This window comes from Thermobia domestica, chromosome 8 (genome assembly GCF_964235325.1).
Source record: "Thermobia domestica chromosome 8, izTheDome1.hap1.1, whole genome shotgun sequence".
Taxonomy (NCBI): domain Eukaryota; kingdom Metazoa; phylum Arthropoda; class Insecta; order Zygentoma; family Lepismatidae; genus Thermobia; species Thermobia domestica.
In genome coordinates, this window is record NC_137461.1 from 274,449,995 (window position 1) to 274,473,048 (window position 23,054).

The following is a 23,054-nucleotide window of genomic DNA, read 5'->3' on the forward strand; positions in this document are numbered from 1 at the left end:
ACGTTTCCACTTTCTTTTAAAAAATGCTTTTTCATATACTGTAGTTACATCGATGAAAACGTTTCTACTTCCAAAAATCAGTTCTTCATATAATAGCTTTGCTCAAAACGTTCCTTCCAGTTTTTTTTTTTTTTTTTTAAACTATTCCTCCATATATTATCATCGCTTGAAACGTTTCCATCCTATTTTCAAAAATCGTTCTTCATATAGTAGCTTCGCTTAAAATATTCCCACTTTCTTGAGAAAAAAAAAAAAACTTCCTAGAGGACAATATTTTGAATTCCAGGATCATGCGTGCTTAAGCTCACGCTACCTCAGCCTGGCACTCGCTTGTGTTGAGGCTTTCTTTCCCATGTGAGGATCGCGCCACCTCGATCTCGAACTCATTAACCTAATTGGGTTTGCATTTGTTATGGGCTCGGGCCTCCTATAATCTTTGTTCTCACGGTCACTTACTTCAAGGAAACTCGCGCTGGTTCGGAGTTGGACTCTGTCTTGCTATCTACTTAAAGGATTCGTGCATATCTATTAAGCTTGAATTTGAATAGGCCCCAAGAACTAGACTTGCGAATTTGGACTTCTCGGGACCAGCGGATGCTGATCGCAAAAAGAAAAAAAAAAAGTAAAGATACCGATAATTGGTTTTCCGCAATCAATTAAGCGCCTCAAGAATAATATATGCCATGTGCACTCTAATCACTTTATTAAAATTGTAAGTAGTAGAAATATATGACCACTTCCGGTTTCAACATGAATTAGAAAATTAGCACACTATAGAAAACAAATTCTTTCAGGTTGGCGTACAGATGACCTGCTACTTGTTTTAAATATACTGTATTTCCATTAATTGTTCCAAGTTGTATGTATTTCTCGTAACTTAAAACGACAGTTTATCCAGTTCAACTAGAATTTCGGGAAGTCCTGAGTGTCAATTTAGATTTTGCTTTTTGGGGACGAGCAGGGGGATAAAAGTGAGGGGGAACGTGGGGGACGCCGTACTCCGACCTCGAAGAAATGTGTACGGCGTCCCCCCAGTTCCAAAACCAAACAAAAAAAATATATATATATGATGGGCAAATATAGGCAGAGGGAACGGCGTGACGGCATGCTTCTACCTACCGTCCCCCTACCTTTTCAGATCCACTTTTACCCCTGGGGGCGGGGGATATTTTCCACCGATAACACAGTTTCAAGTTTATTATTATTATTATTGAAAAAATGAAATGAAATCTTTGAGTTTTACGTCCCACGGTTATGTCGGTTAGGCTAAAGGAGACGGTGATGATGAGCAAGGAATGAAATGGTGAAATGAAGGAAGTGGGAGGAAACGGGAGAACCCCGAGAAAACCCACGCACACGGTGTTTGTCCACCACAAGGTTCACTTGGCGGGGGTTGGGATCGAACCCGGGACCCCAAGCACCCGAGGTGAACGCTCTACCACTGAGCCACCGCGGCCCTTATTATTATTTGAATATGACTATACAATTGAATAGCTGCCTCTCCCAAATGACACTCCTGATCCTAAGTACAGTTGCTCCTAGGTATAGTCTTGCTGTAATAACACGAAAAACCATATACAAATTTAAAAAAAAAAAATCGAACATTCCTAATATTTATTAAATGCTTTCAATGTCAAACTTATTATATATTTATCATAATTAAAATAATGTCATATGATGAATTAACGCATTCACAACGTTAACACATTATAAAAAACACTACAGTAGTTTAATTCTTAGCGAAAGCTATATAAACTAGGTGTAATTATAAAAAGCATAACCTGGCAACCATGTTGGTAATTCCATGTTGCAATACAAAGAAACACACGGAAAATTGACAGGTATTGTTGTCTACGTACACAAGCGGCGGAGGAAGAAACTTCCTGTTTAGAGCCAGTGACATTCTATCGTTCCAACAGGTGACGTACATAAACTGGATGCTATTTCCGCTTCATCCTCACATTTGTAATAATAGTTTTGCAGCGATTTGTTGATGTCCAGATACGACTTTTCTTCGAGCTTACATTTTATACTGTACATTGCAACGTCAATACACTTTCAATGCCTCGAGGTCAATTTACGTATTTCCCTTTCGACGTATGTATTGGAGAATTCACATTAATAAATCATATTTTGTAATTGAAATACCGTAGTACAATGACCTGCCATTATCACAAAAACGCCTTTCCAAAAATTCCCTAAATTATCTAAAATATTTCAGAAACGAAACATGAGTAATTTCGACTTTTAGGTTTTCTTTCTTTTCTTTTTTTTCTTTTCTTTTTTTTAAGTAATGCTCTACATAAAAGAAGTCTCGAGTAAGTGGGTGACTGTTTAATGCCCAAGTTAAACTGTTTTAACCCTTAACGAGTTTTCGTTACCATTTGGCTACACATTTTTTGATCTTGACTATTGCGTTTGAAGACTCTTATTTTTAAATACTGTTCCTTGTGGTTGTTTGTGTACATGTTTTCCGTGATCTAGAGAAGCTATTGCCTCCTGGTAACAACTCTCGTAAATTTTAGGCGGAGGGAAGTCTGTGGATATATTGTTTTGCAAGCAGTGCCGGAGACAGAAAAGATAGTGAACCGTTAAGGGTTAAGTTCAAAAAGTTGAAATTTGAATAGGGGATAGGATTTGTAAGGAAGGATTTTCGGAAATTCGATGGGAAGGGAAGGGGGATTAATTTCTGCTTTTTCGCATCTACGGCCATCTTAGCTCGTCACACATTATGAGGGATGACGCCCGTCGGCGATCAGACTATCCGAGGAAAGGAAAGGAAAGGAAAGGAAAGGAAAGGAAAGGAAAGGAAAGGAAAGGAAAGGAAAGGAAAGGAAGAAAGGATTGGGGAAGGAAGGAAGCGGCCCTAGGACCATTATGTTAGGTACCATTCCGGCATTTGTCTGGCGTGAATGAGGAAAAACCTCATTCAGGATGGCTAGTCTGAAAAAGCTGTTACACCTCTCGACCGAGTGTCCTCACCGCAAATCGAACGCGGGACCACTCAAAACAAAGGCGAGAGCTTTAGCGACTGCGCTTCGCGAGGCCACCGAGAACGGAAGGGGAATAGGAATGGCAATTATTATATTAAAATGTCCATGTTTCCGAATTCCTGGAGGTTATAAACATGAAATTTGGTACGTGGACTCCCCATTTAAAATATTGAATAAACACGTATTTCAGACCTAGAAAAGACCAAAATTGGATGAGCTAAAAAAAAAAAAAAGAAAAAAAAAGTGGAGCTACAATTATTATTAATATAATAAGATATCCATATCTCCAAATTCCTTAAGATAGAGACATTATATTTGGTGTTTAGATTTTTTATTTAAAATATTTTTTTTAAAAAAGGTTCATAAATAGATAATTATCATAAGGAGGAACTGCATAATTTATATCATGTACCAAACATTGTTAGGGTCATCGAGCCTAAAGGGCTCAGGTGGGCCAGTCAAGGGCGCCGATTTCTCTGTAAATTTGGGGGAGGCATTCAGATGCAGAAGGCATATATGAGGATTTTAAGACAAATTGCATTCAAATTATGTCAAATATTATATATTCTTAAATACAATAAAGGGGCCCACATCAGCTTTGGGGGGCCCGGGCACCCTCGCTTCCCCAGGATCGGCGGCTTTGGGGCCAGTAATGGAGGTAGTATGGAAAAAGTAGGAACGCTTTCAAAGTTTTAACTGGAAATTCAATAGGAAAACGACCATTAGGAAGACCTAGGCGTAGATGGGAGGGCAATATTAAGATGGATTTCCCAGAACAAAGTTGAAACTGGATCCAGTTGGCTAAGGATAAAAGTTAATAAAGATATTTTGTGTACACGGTATTGAAGTTTCGGGTTCCATAATCCATAGAGTGTTGATTATTGAGTAGGAGGGAGTAATGGGGACGTCAGCAACGAGGCTATATGTCCCTGTCACGATTAAGAACGTTGCTCAGGCCATAGTCCATAGAGTTAGTTAGTTAGTTATGTTATGAATATTTGTAACACTAAAAACGTTATTTTTAGATCTGAAGCTTCGATGAACCAATGTTCCACACGAGACTTATAGAATTTGTCGTTTCGTCTGTAATTACAAAGATATTCCTCGTCTCGCGGGCAAATACTACGTTGAAGTAATGTATTGCCTCGGAAAGTATATTTCTATTGACAAAGCTCCATTTTGTCACGAAAATTTCTATCTCGTTCCATGGACAATTTAATTTATGTTCAAATTTGTAGCTGTACAAGGAAAATCGAAAGACAGAAGAGCTGGAGTGAAGGTACAGATTGAGAATACAAGAACAGTATTATGCATAATTACCGAGATATTCAGCTGCTCGAGTTAAGTAATGTTCCGCCTAATAACTTAGAAAAAAAAACCTTGAAGGCAGTCAAAATCCAATCAATCAAAATAGTTGATTGCTTTACACTTAACTTTCTAAATTTAACTCCACGACGAAGCATATATGCGGTCAACTTCCTTTTAAATCCATGAATTAAGTAACACATAACTAAGAATATCCAGTAAGTTATATAATGCACATTAAGGTAGCGTAATCATTTTTTTTTATTTGTTTACTTGTGTTTGTGTCTGCCAGTCTAAAAGACTGGACAGGCGGAGGGAAACAGGCTACTTAATCTACTTTCAAATGGTGACATAGGCTTATAGTATTAAGGAAATGAAACTTATATAAAACTACTTTATATGTTAAGAACAAAATGCGATACAAAATTTTAAGTGTTAAAAGCAGACAGGATAGTACAAAAAAACTAGCTTATTTCATGGTTTAGTTTATATATTAATTATCTCTTCAGTCGAAACTAGAACATTAGGGTTACCCACGAAACGAGACGAGACAAGAAATAAAGTTTTTTCGTCTCATTTTGTTTTATAAAATTTAAATACAAAATTTTGCTCTGATATTTTTCTTTATTACATCTAGGAGTGATCATAACTCTTCCGCGCTACAAGAACTCCACGAAGGCATCGGAGACCTAGATTCGATTCCTGGCAGGAGCTCATGCGGTTCAGCTCCCTAGTTAAGCAGTATATCCACGTCTCATATAGCCTCGCTGCTGAAAGAGACGCTAAACTCAAACTAATACGTATAATACAATCAAAAGACTATATTTTAAAAAGTATTACACATACAAACATCAGAGATAAATGCAAACTCTTTTTTTTTCACCTCTACAAATGTTCTATATGTGCCCCTTTGGTCACACGACACACGTCCAGACGTAAGTAGACGTACCTCGTTCCATATATTTTGCAGCGTTATCCTGTCAGTGCTCTGCACTGCAACATCGATGCGTTACCTGAGGTTGACGACTAATCATTGTGGTAGTAGGGGTACGTGAAGATACAAACTTAATGAGTTTGCGGCTATTTTCATATATATCTCTCATGTTTGTGTGTGTAATACTTTTGAAAATATAGCCTTTTGATTGTATTATATTAATTTGAGTTTAGCGTCTCTTTCAGCAGCGAGGCTATATGAGACGTGGACATACTGTTTAACGAGGGATCCGAGCCATATGAACTACCGCCAGGAATAAAATCTAGGTCTCTCACGCCTATAGCCTTTTGAAAACGAACCATTTATAGTATCCCTGTATTTGGATTTGAAGTTTATTCAGATCAAAAAATGAAATGACGTAATCTTTCAGTTTAACGTCGCACGTTTATGCCCGTTAGGCTAAGGAAGACATATGATTAAGGTATGTGAAATTAGTATTTGGAAGGAAACGGGAGTCCCCCCCCCCCCGATAAAACCCACTGACACGATGTTGTTCACCACAAACTTACTTGGCCGGCGATCGAATCAGGGACCACAAGCACCATAGGTAAGCGCTTTACCACTGAGCTACCGGTACTCCCAGTATTCAGATCAAGAAACGAACACACAATATATAACAATCAGCTGAAACAACTTTGAGATTCAGAGTACCATTTAACGTTACCAGCAGCATCAACAATGCTGAGTATCACATAGAGTCACTACTTTTACAGAAACTTGAACTATTTTTAGTTTATATTAGTATTAATAGAAAAATCAAACAAATGTGTTGCGATTCAGTAAAGTGTGTCGTCATTTAAAAAAGATTGGAAACCGCTGAGCTAAAAAAAAAAAAAAGTGTTGGTATTCAACACCATTTTAAGTGAATAATAACATTAACTTCTCTTTGCGACACAGACTGATACGAACAGATGCATTTCTCTGTTGAAAGAAGAAAACAAAAAAATAAAGCATGCGGATGAATACAGAGTTGCAACAAAGCAGAACAATAAAAGAAAGTTTAAAAAATAACTGGAGACTTCTTTAGTTTAATATGTGTTCCTGTATGAAACGAAAATATCAAATGTTAACAGAGATACGAACAATCATTGTGTTCTCTTTTCTTAAGAGTAGATTTGCATAAGCAGCTGTATTTTTTTTTTTTTTAACTTTATCTCCTACCATACGATATATAAAGACTTCTTTTTTCAAAAATAAAAATAGAAGGCGCATGGATACGAACACACGTAGAAGCCAAACTGGTTCTTTCATCCGTGAATGTATGTATGCATTTATATACAAACGTATACATGTGAATGTGTCTGTGTGTGTGTATCAAAGTGGGCAAACAAATGAAAGAAACAGGCATGTTCCCGAAACAGGTTTTTTTATTTTCCTTGCCAATGTTGCTAAGTATTTCAGTTACGTGCCTGTTATGTGTGTGTATTTGTGCGCGGAGAGACTCCCAATTAATGTGGCCCGAATTGTAGATGGATAAATATACTTGTATAAAAAGATGTATTCAGATCGAGAATTGAGTACAGAATGTAGGCAGGCGATCATCTATTATTATATGTTATATCATATACAAATAATTCCTGTTCTGTGGGTTTTAATGGAGAATTTTGTCCTGCCTTTTTTCCTTACCAAAATGATTAGTGTTGTCCAGTGGCGTATTTAGGATTTTGTTTCGAGGGGGTGCAATGCGCAACAGGTGAATAAGCACTTATATTTTTCCTTTTGGATACCGATAAATTTTAATAAAATTCATTTTCCTTCCTTTAATATTTGTATAATGACACTTCCAGGTATAAGGAATGAGAAAATTGAGTGAAAGTGGATTGAATGAAATGGAATGAAATTTGACAAATACAATATTACTTCTGAAAAAAAAAGAGCATAAAAAGATGGAAAGTCAATGGAATTTTTAGAAATGGTAAGAAGGATTATTGTTGTACGTGGAATGCGAAACAATAACAAATTTATTTCGGAAGGGGGGGGATTGAGCCCGATAGCCCCTAAATACGCTACTGGTGTTGCCACGAGACGAGAAATAAGGCTATCTCGTCTCATATCGTTTCGTACATTTTTGTAGTTAACTTTTATCTATAAATTGCAAGGAATATTCTCTTTTCATTGATTCAGTTTGATTTTGTACAAACTCTTGAAACCAATTTCTTAATTTTTGACTAAATTGTTCCAAATATTGTCGCTTCCTACCAAATTCAATTGGAAAGATAACGAGAAAGTGCTGCCACCTATTGGTGATTAGCATTCCTTACTGACCGTTGCTACTTACGTATAGATGGTTTTGAAGAGACCTTTCATAAGTTAGGCATAGGAGCTAAGCTAACTAAATTTGAGCTTTGCTAAGGGGCACTGTTTATGGCGTTTGAAGATACGGGAGAGGGCTGTGGTGTTGCCATGATTTCTGTCACTTGTTCGCGCTGTAGCTACATTACAGCCTTTGTTTCATTCACTTAGCCAACACGTTATTGATTGTATCTCATGCTTTAGTTAAGTTTGCTCTACAGAAAGACTTATACTAAGGCCCACTTGCATAATAATTAGAGCACATGCTATATCTACAAAAGTTTCATATATACACAATTAAATTAGACGATAGCCCTTTCGGAGAAAGATCCTTACAGACGTCAGTTCAGTAGGCTGTGCTATTACAATACAACTAAGACAATAAATAAATAAAGTTATTAAGAACACATCCTATGGTTATTATTCTGTTTTGCGTTAGTACCTACCAGAAACAATCCATTTACCACAGAGATCTTCCGTGAACACCCAAGGGAAATCCGTGATATCCCAGTATATTGGAATGTCTACTTATCTTCCGGAAACGGGACTTCTTGTAAAAGTCCTGTGGGACATTAGTGGGATAATCAGAGGACGATTTTTGCAGATCTAAACATTGTCTTGTCTTAGGCACAGCCCACTAAAATCCCTTGGATATTAAAGGTTTCTATTATAATGTGGGATATCCCGAAACAGGTATGCAAACTGTGGCCCAGGCCAGTAGGTAAGGGGTGACCCTGTAAGGTTGAGCCTACTTCGACCATTATCAGCCAAACATAAAACTTGTAGTTGGTTAGCTAAATATACGATTAAAAAGTAGTACTGTTACGTGTACACCCCGTCAAGAAATTTGGTTTGTATGGTATATTTTCTCACGTGTACACCCCGTCAAGAAATTTGGTTTGTATGACATATTTTCTCGATTAATATTCAAACCGGAAGTAGTAACAGATTTCTACCACTTACGGTTTTAGTAAGGAAATTAGAGCGGTGATGCATCTGTTTTACGCTCGATTGATTGGAGAGAACCACTTCTCGCTATCTTTACCGTTTTTGTTGTAATTGTGATCAACGTTGAAACCGGAAATGGTTATCTCTACCACTTCCGGTTTGAATATTACCTCTATCAACGAACTCGGTTCCTAACTTTCGACTCTCTACATTCTGGCTAAAATCGATGATGATTCATCACGTAGTTCTTGAGACTTTTGTCCGAGACGGACGGACACTCGTACGGACAGGATAAATATAGGCTATAAATAACTTTTAGTTATTAAATCAAATTTCTTAGAAATAAGTAATCAAATATGTATGGTGGATCAAGTAAAGCCTCCTCAAAATTATCTCGGCTCCCACATCTTAGTACTTTGACTACACACCTTGAGTCTGGGGTCCAAAGGACGCTGCAGGGGCGGATCCAGGACCGGCTTCTGGGGGGGGGTTGTCATACTGCTACTTTTAAGGGCTCCAAACTTTGGGATGGGTTATATATATATATATAAAATAAGAAAGTTTCTTCTTCTGGGGGGGGGCGATCGCCCCGATCGCCCCCTCCCCCCTGGATGCGCCCCTGCTTCGTAGGCATGTATTATGTGGAGACGAAAACAGCAAAACAACCATACGTAACATGTATGGAAAATTATTTGAATAAGGAATGCACATTTATGGAAAGTTATTTGAATAAGGAATGCACTGATTCATTTCAATGAAATAGCTACGCTGTACATTAGGTTATATAAATAAAGGAAACAGTTAGTTATTGATCGAAGAATAAAGTAAATTGCCAATCTTTTTTGGATTTCTCGTAACGCATTAGTAACATCCGGTCCACAACGAACGCTTCCAATCAAATAAAAAACAAAATGTCGAAAAACTGGATCTCGGTCTCTATATTATTACGAACAGGATGTGATTTTGATAACAGGATATGACGTCTAAGAAATGTAATATAAGGATTTTATAACACACTACTCTTGATGATTTTTTTCTCCCTGATCATTTATTATAACGTTGTAAAGATAATGGAAAGTGATTATTTAAGTGGATATAATAACCAAGTTCCCCTCTAGCGTAAAAAAGTCATCATTCATTGATTTTTTAGCAAATCTAGATTATAAAAACGCACTGCATTTACCTCCCATAACAGATTTGTTAAATCCAAGCGCAAATTGTGGTGACCTACAACTCGGTAGGTCTTCACTCGACCAAATTTGACATATTGGTAAACCTTAATAGGCTTAGAGTACACCGTAGAATTAGGGCGTTGAACTCACATCCACGTGGTCCCGGGTTCGATTCCCGGATGGTGCTTCCCAATTTTTGGCGTCCACCCAGCGTTGTGAGGCAAACTGGGGAGTCGCGTGAATGAAACGTGACGCCACTAGGTCTAGAAAGCTTTTGATACGCTGGGTAGTGACAGAGCAACACAGCGCGCCGATATCAATATACGTATGAAATACCGTGGAATGCAGACCTTTCGTTCTTGACTTATTTGCTTCCAAACCTTTAATTCCATGACAAATAATTCGAGAACCAAAGATTCGTACTTTTATTCTCATAAAGATCTATTACTATGTAAATTTTGGTCAAGATCGGATGTTCTTCCGATTTTAATGAAATGTTTCATTTGATAAAGTTCGAACTTAATTTTGATGGCCAAAAACTCGGAAATCAAAACTCTACACACCATAATATTTTATATCAAGCTCGCACGCGTACGAAGATCGTCAAAATCTACCATTATACCAAGTTTGGTCAATATCGGATGAGTTTCATCGATCGCAATTTATTGAAATTTCTTGATTTCACAAAGTTCAAACCAAAATTTGATTGCCAATAACACGAGAACTAATGATGTATAAATCACAATATTTCACATGCGTACTGAGCTGATCATCAAAGTCTATCATTATGCCAAGTTTGGTCGAAGTTAGATTAGTATCGTCGAAAACATGCCAACGAAAATTTGATGGCCAATAACTCAGTAACCAAAAAACCTGCAAACCATATTTCACCTGTGAACTAAGCTTGAAAAGTTCTATCACCATCTCAATTTTGGTCCGCAAACCGTAGTATTTCATATGTGAACTACACTGGAAAAGTTCTATCGCTATCCCAATTTTGGTCTGCAAACCATAACATTTTATATGTGAACTGACCTTGAAAAGTCCTATCACCACCCCAATTTTGGTCTGCAAACCATAATATTTCATATGTGAACTGACCTTGAAAAGTCCTATCACCACCCCAATTTTGGTCTGCAAACCATAATATTTCATATGTGAACTAAGCTTGAAAAGTTCTATCACCATCGCAATTTTGGTCTGCAAACCATAATATTTCATATGTGAACTAAGCTTGAAAAGTTCTATCACCATCCCAATTTTGGTCTGCAAACCATAATATTTCATATGTGAATTAAGCTTGAAAAGTTCTGTCACCATCCCAATTTTGGTCTGCAAACCATAATATTTCATATGTGAACTAAGCTTGAAAAGTTCCATCACTATCCCAATTTTGGTCTGCAAACCATAATATTTCATATGTGAACTAAGCTTGAAAAGTTCTATCAATCGCATTTTAATGAAGTATCTTGATTTCACTGCGTTCAAACCCAAACTCAATGGCCAGTGCTCGGAAACTCAAGATATACATAGACGATAATATTTCATACTATGTTTGAATGTGCACAGAGCTCACATCGTCTACTCCCATGAGCAATTTGGTCAAGATCAGATGGGTTTTATCAATCGCTATTTAGTGATTTTTTTCCATTTCACTAAGTTTAATATTTGATGGTCAATAAATCGAAAGCAAATGGTAAGCATATTATAGTACTTTATATACATACCAAACTATACAAGGTATACTACCACAACAAATTTGGTCGAGATCGAATTAGTATCGTTGATAGCATTTAATATACAGAAAACTTTTACTAAGAGTAAGTTCAATCCCAAATTTAATGGGCAATAAGTACGGAACTAAAGGCCTACACTTCACAATATCTGACATGTGTAGTAATCTCGTGAAGTTCTATCACTATTCCAATTTTGGTCACGATCGGATGACTTTCATCGATCACGTACGATATATACTATCCTTGTGATACTTTTTAAAAGAAAAACTCAAATGAAGGATGATTATTGATTCTTTACGAAGGACAATGATTTTTATTTTATTTTAGAAAAAATCAAATAAAGGCTGGGTCGAGCGGAAAACGAATAAGAGAGTGTTAGAAATGGTGGGGGAGAAAAAAACAGTTCTAGATATTATTAAGAAGAGAAAGAGAAACAGGTTGGGACATTAGCTAAGAAGAAACGTGCTAGAGGGTACAGTGACAGGAAAGAGAGGGAGAGGATGAAGGAGACTACAATTAATGGACGATATTCAAACAGAAAATTCATACGTGAAGACGAAGAGATTAGCGGAAGACTGTGGAGGATAGTAGCTTCTCAGTTGCGGCAAATGGCCTACCAATAATGCCAGAATACCTAGAATGAAGATAATGACATGAAGTACGAAAATACTGTTACCCACGAGGTGAGACGAGATGAGAGCCGAACTTTTCTTGTCTCGTGTCATAAATGTTGTACAAATCTCGTCTCGTCTCGTCTCGTTTTGATTCGTGGAAAGCTTTTCTCGCCTCGACACATTTTCTAAATTTACGTGCCAAATTTACACACTGTTTTTTTCTTCTAGGACGCTCAGATGGGCAGGTCATGTAGCGAGAATGGAAGAAAGTATGAACGCTCTCAAAGTTTTTAATTCGAAATCCACTCGGAAAACGACCATTAGGAAGACCTAGGATCAAATGGAAGGACAATATTAAGATGGATCTCGCAGAAATAGGAATACGAAGTAGAAACTGGATCCAGTTGGCTAAAGATAGATATAAGTCAATGGAGAGCTTTTGTGATAACGGCATTGAATCTCAGGGTTTAGTTTTTGTTCTTATATTCATCTATAAGTTATCAGAATTCTTTTGCATCACGAGAGGTCAACGAAAAGTGTGATCCAACAACATTAAAACCAAATTTATCATGGACTATATTGTGTAATGACTTGCATTTATTTAAAAGTTGATAAATACTTTTCACTGTGTTCGTACAATCACTTTATCTACTTACAGTTTTAATGCTGTTAATCAAGTAACACTAAAACAGCGTGTGATACCAAAAGACTTGGACGAACTAGTGTTACCCACGTGTTGAAAACGAGACAAGAATTGTGATGTTTAGCGTCTAGTCTCAACTCTAACCCCATTTTCGGCAATGAGTACGAGAATTTTTAAAGTATAATCCAGCCGTGACGGGTGGTCATTCAGAGAGGTTTCACTGTAGTTTGTAGCAAGTTCTTGAAATGAAATGAAATCTTTGAGTTTTACGTGCCACACTTATGCCGGTTAGGCTAAAGGAGACGGTGATGATGAGTAATGAATGAAACGGTGGAATGAAGAAAGTGGGAGGAAACGGGAAGGACCCCGAGAAAACCCACGCACACGGTGTTTGTCCACCATAAAGTTCACTTAGCGGGGGCTGGGATCGAACCCGGGACCCCTAGCACCAGAGGTGAACGCTCTACCACTAAGCCACCGCAGCCCCCGGTGATTATGAGAAATGAATGGAATGGTGAGATGAATAAAGTGGGAGGAAATGGGAGAGCCCCGAGGAAACTAACGCACACGGTGTTTGTCCACCACAGAATCCACTTGGCGCGAGCTGGGATCGAACCAGGGACCCCATGCACCAGAGGTGAACACTCTACCACTGAGCCACCGCGGCCCTTCTAGCAAGTTTTCATAGCAAAATTCTCGCAGATTTAAAGAGTTATATACAAGAGTACCACAATAAAAAAAAAAAAGATCAACTTAACAACACGCCTAAGCTACATCAACCTACTCAATATACACTTGAATGTATTTCCATGCCTTCTATCTGATTATTAAAAGAAGAAAAGAAAAGAAATGCCCTATAACTAATATTTTTAATGACTTACTTAGCATTAAAAATTTAATGGTTCTCACCTGTCTTTCAACACATATCTCGTAAAGTTTATAGGGTTTTCAAAGACATAAAATAAAATTGGTCAACGCACATATAGATCAAGATAGGCTGTAGTCCTCTCCCATTCAATAGACAACCAAGTCCAAATACTATTGTTAAAGATTATACTCTATTTTCTCTAGAGGAAATGGCCCGAAACGGTATACCATTGACTTGTAAACTCATATGCAGTTAAATAAGATATTATGTTCCTCATATGTACGAAAGATGAAAAGACAGAAAAACTGTTTGGATTGAGCCCAACCGAAGTAAAGATAACACCTTTTTCAATTATAGATGGCGTGAAGCCAGGACTGAAATACTGAAAAATTTCAAATACTATAAAGACAGGAAAGGAATATAAAATGAGTAAAATCTCTATTTGTAAATTTACTACTACTATTATTATTACTTTATTGCAATCACACAGGAATTTCAATGTATAAGAAATTCAAATAAACAATGTATATGTATTGTTTTTTACATACCATACACCCAGAAGTCTCCATCCCTTCCCAAGGGCTTGGGTACAATCCTCAAATTTTACTATTACCCCCCTCAATGTACTTTTCTCACCGGCATTTACCATTCTCCAACAGAAGAGTGGCCAGGACTTCCTGAAGACAATCATGATACCGATGTCTAAGAAATGAATCTAGAGAGATATGACGATCTAGCAGTCTCATATCACATGCAGCAAAAATTTTGCTTTGAATACTGAACAGAAGGTTGCATGGAAGAATAAATGAAAAAGTTGAGGAGGAACAGTTCGAACAGGAGAGGTAAGGACACAAAAGATGCAATTGGATTATTAAGGGTGATCTGTGAACGGTTTATAGAAAAAGGGAAAGGAGGGCAGAGGCGACTTTAGGATTTTAATTTTGGGTAGGCCCGCTCCCTCGCTTATGGATACACATACACATTTGATTGATTAATGAGAGTAGGAAATTACTTTTACAGTAGTGGTTGATGCTATTTGTTAAATAACTACCAACCATTAACATATAGTGGTATATATATATATATATATATATATATATATATATATATATATATATATATAGTATCTTTTAGCGTTTATATATTTTTCAAAATTTTTGGGTAGGCCCGTGTTTACCTGGCCTACCCGCTAAAGCCGCCACTGAAAGAGGGTATGTTGTATTTATTGATCTAGAAAAGGTATTTGATCGCGTGAATTTGAAATGTTGTTGGAAGTTCTAAAGAAGATTGGGTTGGGATGGAAAGATCGAACACTCAAAAGAAACGTATACAGGGTGACCCAAAACTAGGTATACACCCTTGTATTGATCAATTATAACATTCTAGTCTATGGGTTTATTTGTTTCGGCTGTTCCGGGCTTAAGGTATAAGTAAAAAAGACATTAAGAATAAATAATAAAGAAGCTAGGTCTATCTGTTTGATAAGAATAAGAAATGATATGAAATGCAGTGAGCAGATCAGTATGGGACTGAATATATCTACTTTTGGGCCACCCTATATATATATCAACAAGTAAGTGTTAGAATAGGGACGAAAATGACAGAGGAGAGTGCGCGAAGTCCGCTACTGGAAAGAAATTTGTCATCTCGTCTCGAATTTACGTTTCCGAGACGAGACATGGGCCATACTAATTAGTACACTTGAATAATAATTAGAATATTAAAGTAGTGTATTGTATTAGAGAATATTAGGGTATTGAAGTATAATTGACATATTCTTGTAGCTATTAGAACTTTAATTTTACATATTTACAAGCATATAATTGTACTTATAGATTATACGCTTATTGGGGAACCACAGAAATTCGATAGTAATGAATTCATAGTTTCATAGTTTAATCCTGGGTTCGATATCTGGGAGTAGTGAAAGTGGGTCAAACCCTAGGTTTACACTGTATGTGCATGGTTCACTTAATTTCGGTACTAAAATGTGACATGAACCATAACAAACAAACAAACAAAAACTGTTTTGAAAGCAAGAAGCTGCTACTTTTATTATTTTTATTTTCTCTTTGACATGTGTTCATAAGTATGTGTAAATAGAATGGGAGAGAAAACCCTGAATTTTTGTAATTTTCCAAGGACAGGGAAATACTATTTTTGAATACAACTATGTATGTACAAGCTTAGAAGTTGTCTGTTTGAATACAAGATCTCGCGTTGGAAGTATGTCAACAGCGAAAAGTCAAATTCCAATGAACGGGACATTTTAGCAAATAGCCTCCAAGGGCTTTCAACCCTTTTGCTGACACTGCGTGAATCACCGCACAAATGATTGACAAAGAGTTAATAAATAAAAGATTTTAATTGGTATACAACAACTCTATCAGGAAATATCAAGTCGGGCTATCATGGGTAAAGAAATTTAGCGGAAGTGGATATAAGCGTTGTTCATATATAAACAGATAATTGATTACTCTGCGTATTGATCCAGCATTACAAGATAACTGGTATGCAGCTTGAACTAAACTAGTGGTTCCCAACCTTTTTTGACCGACGACACATTTTATAAACGCCCATGACATTGCAACACATTATTATTATTATTATTATTATTATTATTATTATTATTATTATTATTATTATTATTATTATTATTATTATTATTATTATTATAGTGTTTACGACTCAGATATCCATTTGGCGACGGTTGAAACTGAAAGAACTGAGTTGTCCCACAGTGTTTTTTATATCATTATGTATTTTTGTGCACTTGAAGTGATTTAACTGGTTTTACTATACCTGGGATCAGCGTATGTCCTTCTCTGTACATCTTTAGGCAATAACAGTATAACGTATGAAAGAAGGTAAGTAAAGGTTTCTGTAGGTGTCCTGCCCGAAAGCAAATTTGGATTATTTGCCTGAGAAGGATTGTCAGAGATGCCCCCATGCGCACCCATGAGAACATTTACGGGGCGTAATTTTTCACTGAAAATGATATAATAAAATTGGAGAACAATGAATTTGGAAGGAGGAATGGAAAATTTGGGGACCAGATTGGTAATTTTGGGTATAATACCTGTTGTTTTTTGTTTCAATAAATAAATTTTGGGAGGAGAATGGTGAATTTGGGAGAATGACAAATTTGGGGGCCAGATTGGTAATTTTTGGAGGAGAATGATGAATTTGGGGGAATGATAAATTTTGGGGCCAGATTGGTGATTTTGGGGGGAAGAATGGTAAATTTGGGGGCCAGATTGGTAATTTTTTTTTAGGAAAATGGTGAATTTGAGGGAAAGAATGTTAAATTTGGGGACCAGATTGGTGATTTTCGTAGGAGATTGGTGATTTTGGGAGGAGATTGGTGAATTGAAGGGGAAGAATGGTAATTTTGGGTGCCAGATTGGTTCTTCTTGGAGGAGAATGGTAAATTTGGGAAGAATGGTAATTTTGGACTTTGGAGCCAGATAGGTAATTTTGAAAGAAGAATGGTCAATTTGAGATGAAGAATAGTTATTTTGGGACCCAGATTAGTAATTTTCGGGGATTGCAACTCAAGGCACTAAAGGATGGGCACCCTTGGGTTATTTCATCAGTTGGATAAGGTATGGTATAGGTATGGTTGGTATAAGGTATGGTATAAGGTTGGATAAGGTATGGTTGGATAAGGTATTATCCTCGGTGTTTAAATTGGATATGAGAACTGGAAACAGAAGGTTGAAGTGAAAAGAAAAAAAAAAAACTAAAAACTAAGATTAGGGATTTAACATAAATACAAGAATTAATTTATTAAAACCTACATTCATTTACTCCAATTTTAGAGTTATGAAACCAGATCCTTAACAGAGGCAAAGAGAAAACTATTCTTCGTGACTCTTAATCTTGTTATGACTGTATGGTGAACGTTCAGTCTTGGGTGCGAGAGACCCACATTCGATTCTTGTGAGAGCTCATTTTATTTAATGTTAAATAAACCTATGGATACACGTTTTATGCAGCTTCGCCGTGGAAAAGGATCATTAAACTGTACACAACGAAGCAAAATATGTAACTTACTGGAAACTTCACTGCACTCACGATCTGAAATTACAGAGGTAGGTACACGGACGCTGAATCATATACAGCAAAATATAATTTTGTACACCGTTGATTGATCTGTTCCATTGGCCTCTGGGATTCTATTGTCTTTGAGTTACAAGAAGGAGGGAAATCTCAACTCTCAGATTTATGATCCATTGAACGATCGGTTACACAATAGTCAGACTATGCTTGTAAATGCTACGGGGAAAGTTACTCAGAGTTTGCTTCAATAATAACTGTGAGGATAAAAACATTTCCTAATAAAAACGAAACAAGCATTGAAGACGATAATATACAGTAGCTGTCACACTCGAAACACGAATCGGACATTGATATAACGCACCAATATGCATCAATTGATGTGTTTTTACTGTGTAAAATACAAATTCAACACAACAAGTATTTGAAACAGTAGAAGCTATATAAATAATGCACCAATAGTGCATTTTCTCTTTCTTTTCTTTTACTGGCGATAAGGCATACCAGTATCTGTGATCATGAAATGAAATGAAATTTTTCAGTGTTATGTCCCACGGTTAGGACGGCTAGGTTAAAGAAGAGAAATGAATGTAATGAGTAATGTGGCAGGAAACGGAAGAACCCTAAGAAAACCCACGCACACGGTGTTTGTCCACCCGAAGTTCGCCTGGTGCGAGCTGGGATCGAACCAGGGACTTCAAGCACCAGAAGTGAACACTCTACCATTGAGCCACGGTGGCCCCATCTATGACCATATAGGACAACATTTTAAAAGAATTTTATCAGTTACTTCTCTGTTTGAAATTTATGACATAGTTTAATGTGAAATCTGAACTTCATGCTGAGACCACAGTGGCTCAGTGTAGAGCGTTCAACTCTCGTGTGTGGAGTCCCTCATTCGATCCCAGCTCGCGGCAAGTGTGCCTTGTAGTGAACACCATATGTACTAGTATGGTGTCGAGCTGTAATTCTGAGTAGTTGTGATTAAAAAGTAATTATTTCGACCTCAATTGAAAGAACTAATGGGTAAATGAAGAATGCAACTTCAGAAATATATAGTCCCATTTCTTATTTTAAATTATTATCCACTCAGGAAGGCGATAACGGACCCGCAGATCCCGCGGTGCTAGGAGTCCCGCCCGAACTGCAGGATTCTCATCAAGCTATGAAATTCGATACTCAAAAGGAGGCAATTTCCGTGGCTATAGAATAACGTACACATCTTTGGTACGAGAGATCCAAGTTCAATTCCCGACGGAATCTCATGTGGTTCGAATCCTCTGTAAGTCCACGTCTCATATAGCCTCGCTGCTGAAAGAGACATTACACTAAAATCAACCAATCGATTCGCCGAAGTCCTGTTTCTAATTATACGTAGAAGGGGGGAGGGAGCAAACCAGTTTTGCCGCCAAACCTACATCTTTCAAAGGCAAATATTCTAGTAATTATACATTGGAAAAAATACATTGATTATCGAGGAAATCTTAATTAAAAAACAAAAAATAATATTTTTAGGTCGGTGACTAGGTTTTCTTTGTTTCTTTCTTATTTTGAGCGCATAACAGAACAAGGAATCTACGTACGAAGCCGGTGAGAAAGAGACATTTTAGTAGAAAAACACCAAGACGGAAGCCAATGTAAAACAGAATCAATTCTGGTTGGCAGAAAGTAATAAGATTCAACCTATATAGGATCAATGGAACGTCAAGTTCCATACGTGTCCCGGAACATTCATACTGAAAGTATAAACTTAAGAATAATGGAATTTACCTTGAATTTCAATGAGGTGTGCTTCTTATTAGACATTAGACATATTTGGATGTCCAAAAGTCATCCTGTGATTATTCCACAAAAAGCCCAGAATAGTCTCGTAACCGGCCATAACGAATATACTGAGTTCCATACGATGTCCATTTATAGAAACGGAACTTCCCATGGATATCCCGATATTTTGGGATCAATAGTGTACGCAAAGGGTGTTTCAGGTAATCATGGAAAAATAAACATTTACTATATTAAAATATGGAAATCACGCTTCACTTAAAAAGGAATAAAGCTGAATGCTTCGACACCCCTGACGAAGTTATGCGTACGCCACTGCTTAGTCAGTTCCTAAAGCTGTTAATTTTCAAAACACTATTTGGCACGCCTTGAAATTTTCATGTGCTTGTTTAAATAAATACATATTCAAAAAATAAGCAACCAAAAATGTAAGGTGAACTCAAGTTAACTCCCATTCCCCTGTCTTAAAGTGTTCTAGCTACGGGCCTATTGTATGCATATTTTAGATTCTATTTATTAAATCCAGCATATGAGGAATCAAATTATACAATGACCACTTGCAGACCACAGGTTCCAAAACCAACTGCGAAATGTGTATTTGCAGCCAGTGACGCCTATATCTGTACAATTTGGGAAAAAAAGGGGGTGGGGCATTCAAGTTCCTCAGATATCATCTATTAAGATAGCACTGGGAATTTTAATAGAAATACGTCGGCCCAAGCAAACTTCTGGAGGGCTCGGTCTCCCTTGGCAAGCACATTATTTGTGTATACGCCTATGTGTTTCTATTTCTCTCTCAGCTGCATAGATTTCATGAATCTTCACTTGCATGCATAATTATCTCCTTTATCCTACAAGATCTAGCTGCATAATCAGTCATTTAACGTTACGATTTCTTTCACAATCTGAGTTCATGGTTTTTAGTTTGTAGGCCTATATTGACACTAACTACATAGAGGACATTGTAAATTTATGTTTGCATAAATTTACAGGCATAAAAATTCGTAAGTAATAAAACCTAAAACCATATTTTAATTTTTTTTTTTTTTAAAAAAAGAACTTGACAATTTTTCAGATGCCATTTTGTGCAATGTAAACTTGAGAATTTCGAGCTGTAAAGGAGGTTTTGATCCCAATACCTACCCTTTTGTACGCCCTTATACGCGCTCAATTGGAGGATGGTGGAGGAAAACAGTAAGGTCCTATATTTATATCTGATCAATATATTTGTTAAATAATAACATTAAATACCAGTTGAGTTAAGACACATTGTCCCTGAGGAAGAAAATGTTCTTTTGAGTAGATGCCTATATATCATATAACAAAAACACTGTATTTGAAATAAATAAATAAAAACACTAGATTTGAATGACTTGGCCTTGTCAGGACTTAACCCATTGATCTCTGAATTCATGTATTTACGAAAAGCACCATTTTTACATACAAAAGTTGCAAGACTAATAGCCCATCTTACGCTGAGGAAATAATTATTTCCAAGAAGTGACGATTTCAGCGATGGCCTGAAAATTATTCATTCCCCGTGTACAAGGGCGCCGATCCTAGGGGAGGGGGCGAGGGGGCCCGGGAGCCCCCCAAAGCTTATGTGGGCCCCGTATTGTATTTATAAATATACAATATTTGGCATAATTTGAATGCAATTTGTCTTAAAAATCCTCATATCTATGCCTTCTGCATCTGAATGCCCCCCCCCCCCAATTTACAAAGAAATCGGCGCCCTTGCCCGTGCAAGCTGTATCGCCGATCGCGCTCGATGTGGATTATCAATATTTTCATCCCTATGTATTTGGCACTTCCCCCTCCCCAAACGGGAAAATCTGTAATCACCACTGTCTCCAAGCACTTGCAACTGAAGAGAATAACTACCGTACGGAAGTCACTACTGGAATTAATAATATTAAAAAGAGACTATAACCATTTCCAGGTATCAAACCGATACTCCCGTGAATACAGATCTTCACTATTAGATGGAAGTGACTGCTTGGAATATAACCAACCATATGCCTTTTGTATGATCCAGCAGAAAATGTAAGCATTAAGATCACAGCCATTAAAAATCGCTGGGGAAGGAATACCCATTATATTTAGAAATTATTATTCGACATATTTTGATAGGACAAGGGAATATAGAGGGCTCTTTTCTTTATATCTGGTAACTATACAACATTGCCCTATGTTTTCATTGACGTACCATAGAACCACATTGAAAATTCTGAACATTCTGAAACCTCCATGGACGGCCACGAATGATGATTGATGCCTTTTGGTTAAATAAAAGATAGAATATTGTTGATTACAATCGAACTTAATATCAAAAAATACAATTCTGCTTAATGCCCAGAATCGAGTGTCTGGAATATCCAGGAATCATACTTATCCATTCTTTACGTATGTTAACCACAGAGTCTTCGAGAGATTATAGTCTACAATTATATTATAGCTAAAATTACGCTGTAATGGACTTCTATCAGCACTTACCTGAAGAAACGAATAGATCTACCGCTGGTCGTTTGCTTCAGGAACAATGCGCGCGGTTCTTAGACCTCGAAATATCACTCAAAAACACACACACACGCACGCAAACTGTCTTGTATTGAATCCTCTTTCGGTCACCGGCTCATATCACAGACAAAAAAGTGATCACTTCTCTAGAACTTCGAAAATAAACATAAATTTAACAATTTCACAATAAAAGCACACTCAGAACTGTTATCACTTGAAAAAGACGTTTAAATTATCCTGCAAGAACTTTCGTGACTCCGGAACACAAAAAATTGCAAGAATTATTTTTTGTCTTCTTTTGATGTTTTTCGGTTACCTTTGTTCTCGTGTGGTTCCTAGCTCCTGTACTGTGTGTCCACTACACCAAACACATACAATGACTACCAAGCAGACAACTACTAACTCCGCTGGTGGGTTGGGGCATTCAGCAGAAACTCATGGAGATCGCTCACCCCTTCGCTCACTGGCTATAGCTGGAATATACTCCGAAGCTAACAGTTGCGTTCATTCGGGTCTTTTCGGATAGGTTCGTCTGAGCGCGAGCCGAAAGGCAGGCAGACAGACGGTCGCTGAAATAACCGGTGGTGTTTCTCTCCTTCGTCTCTCTCTGTACGTACCTCATCTACTTGCTTTGAACAGAATTAAAAAAAAAAAAATAAAAAAAAATAAGAGAGGTAAAAATAAAAATCCTTTTGGAAAACCTGTTGCTGGTGCTACACGTGACTTTTGGTTGAAGTGCAGCTCTCGAGAAATACTTCTCTGCCTCACTGGAGAACGTCCGCTCTGCTGGAAGTATAGCTTCGCTTGCTGGATGTGAGCACTCTCTTCTCTTCATTCCACCTAGGTATATACGAATTTCATAATTACGGTGAGAATCAGTAATTTCTTCTTTAGAACAAAGATCGCCATTTTGTCCTTATTCTTCATCTTTGCTGTCGGATGCTGAAATGGGCGAAGATCTTAATTGAACAGTTATATCTTGCTTCATGCTCAAATGTTTCTGTATAGAAATGTTTGATATTAAAACAAACAATTCAAAATAAGAGTTTTCATTCCCAACATGTAGGTGTGTTCCTCGTGGGTGGTCGAGAAAGTGGTTGAGCCTAGTGAAAGATTGTACGTCTAGCA

The 23,054-nt window shown here is 37.2% G+C and overlaps 1 protein-coding gene across 3 annotated transcripts in view; it reads right to left on the reverse strand.

The window, feature by feature from the left end:
- LOC145693640 (uncharacterized) overlaps positions 1 to 22,500 on the reverse strand; it is a 389,003-nt gene extending 366,503 nt beyond the window's left edge. For 2 of the 3 annotated variants that reach the window (XM_081769825.1, XM_081769827.1), the window contains exon 1: positions 21,903 to 22,500. The gene's annotated coding sequence lies outside the window, so the exon portion shown is untranslated. The remainder of the gene's footprint in view (positions 1 to 21,902) is intronic. The other variant, XM_081769829.1, reaches the window with a different exon arrangement.
- Positions 22,501 to 23,054: the final 554 nt, after the last annotated feature.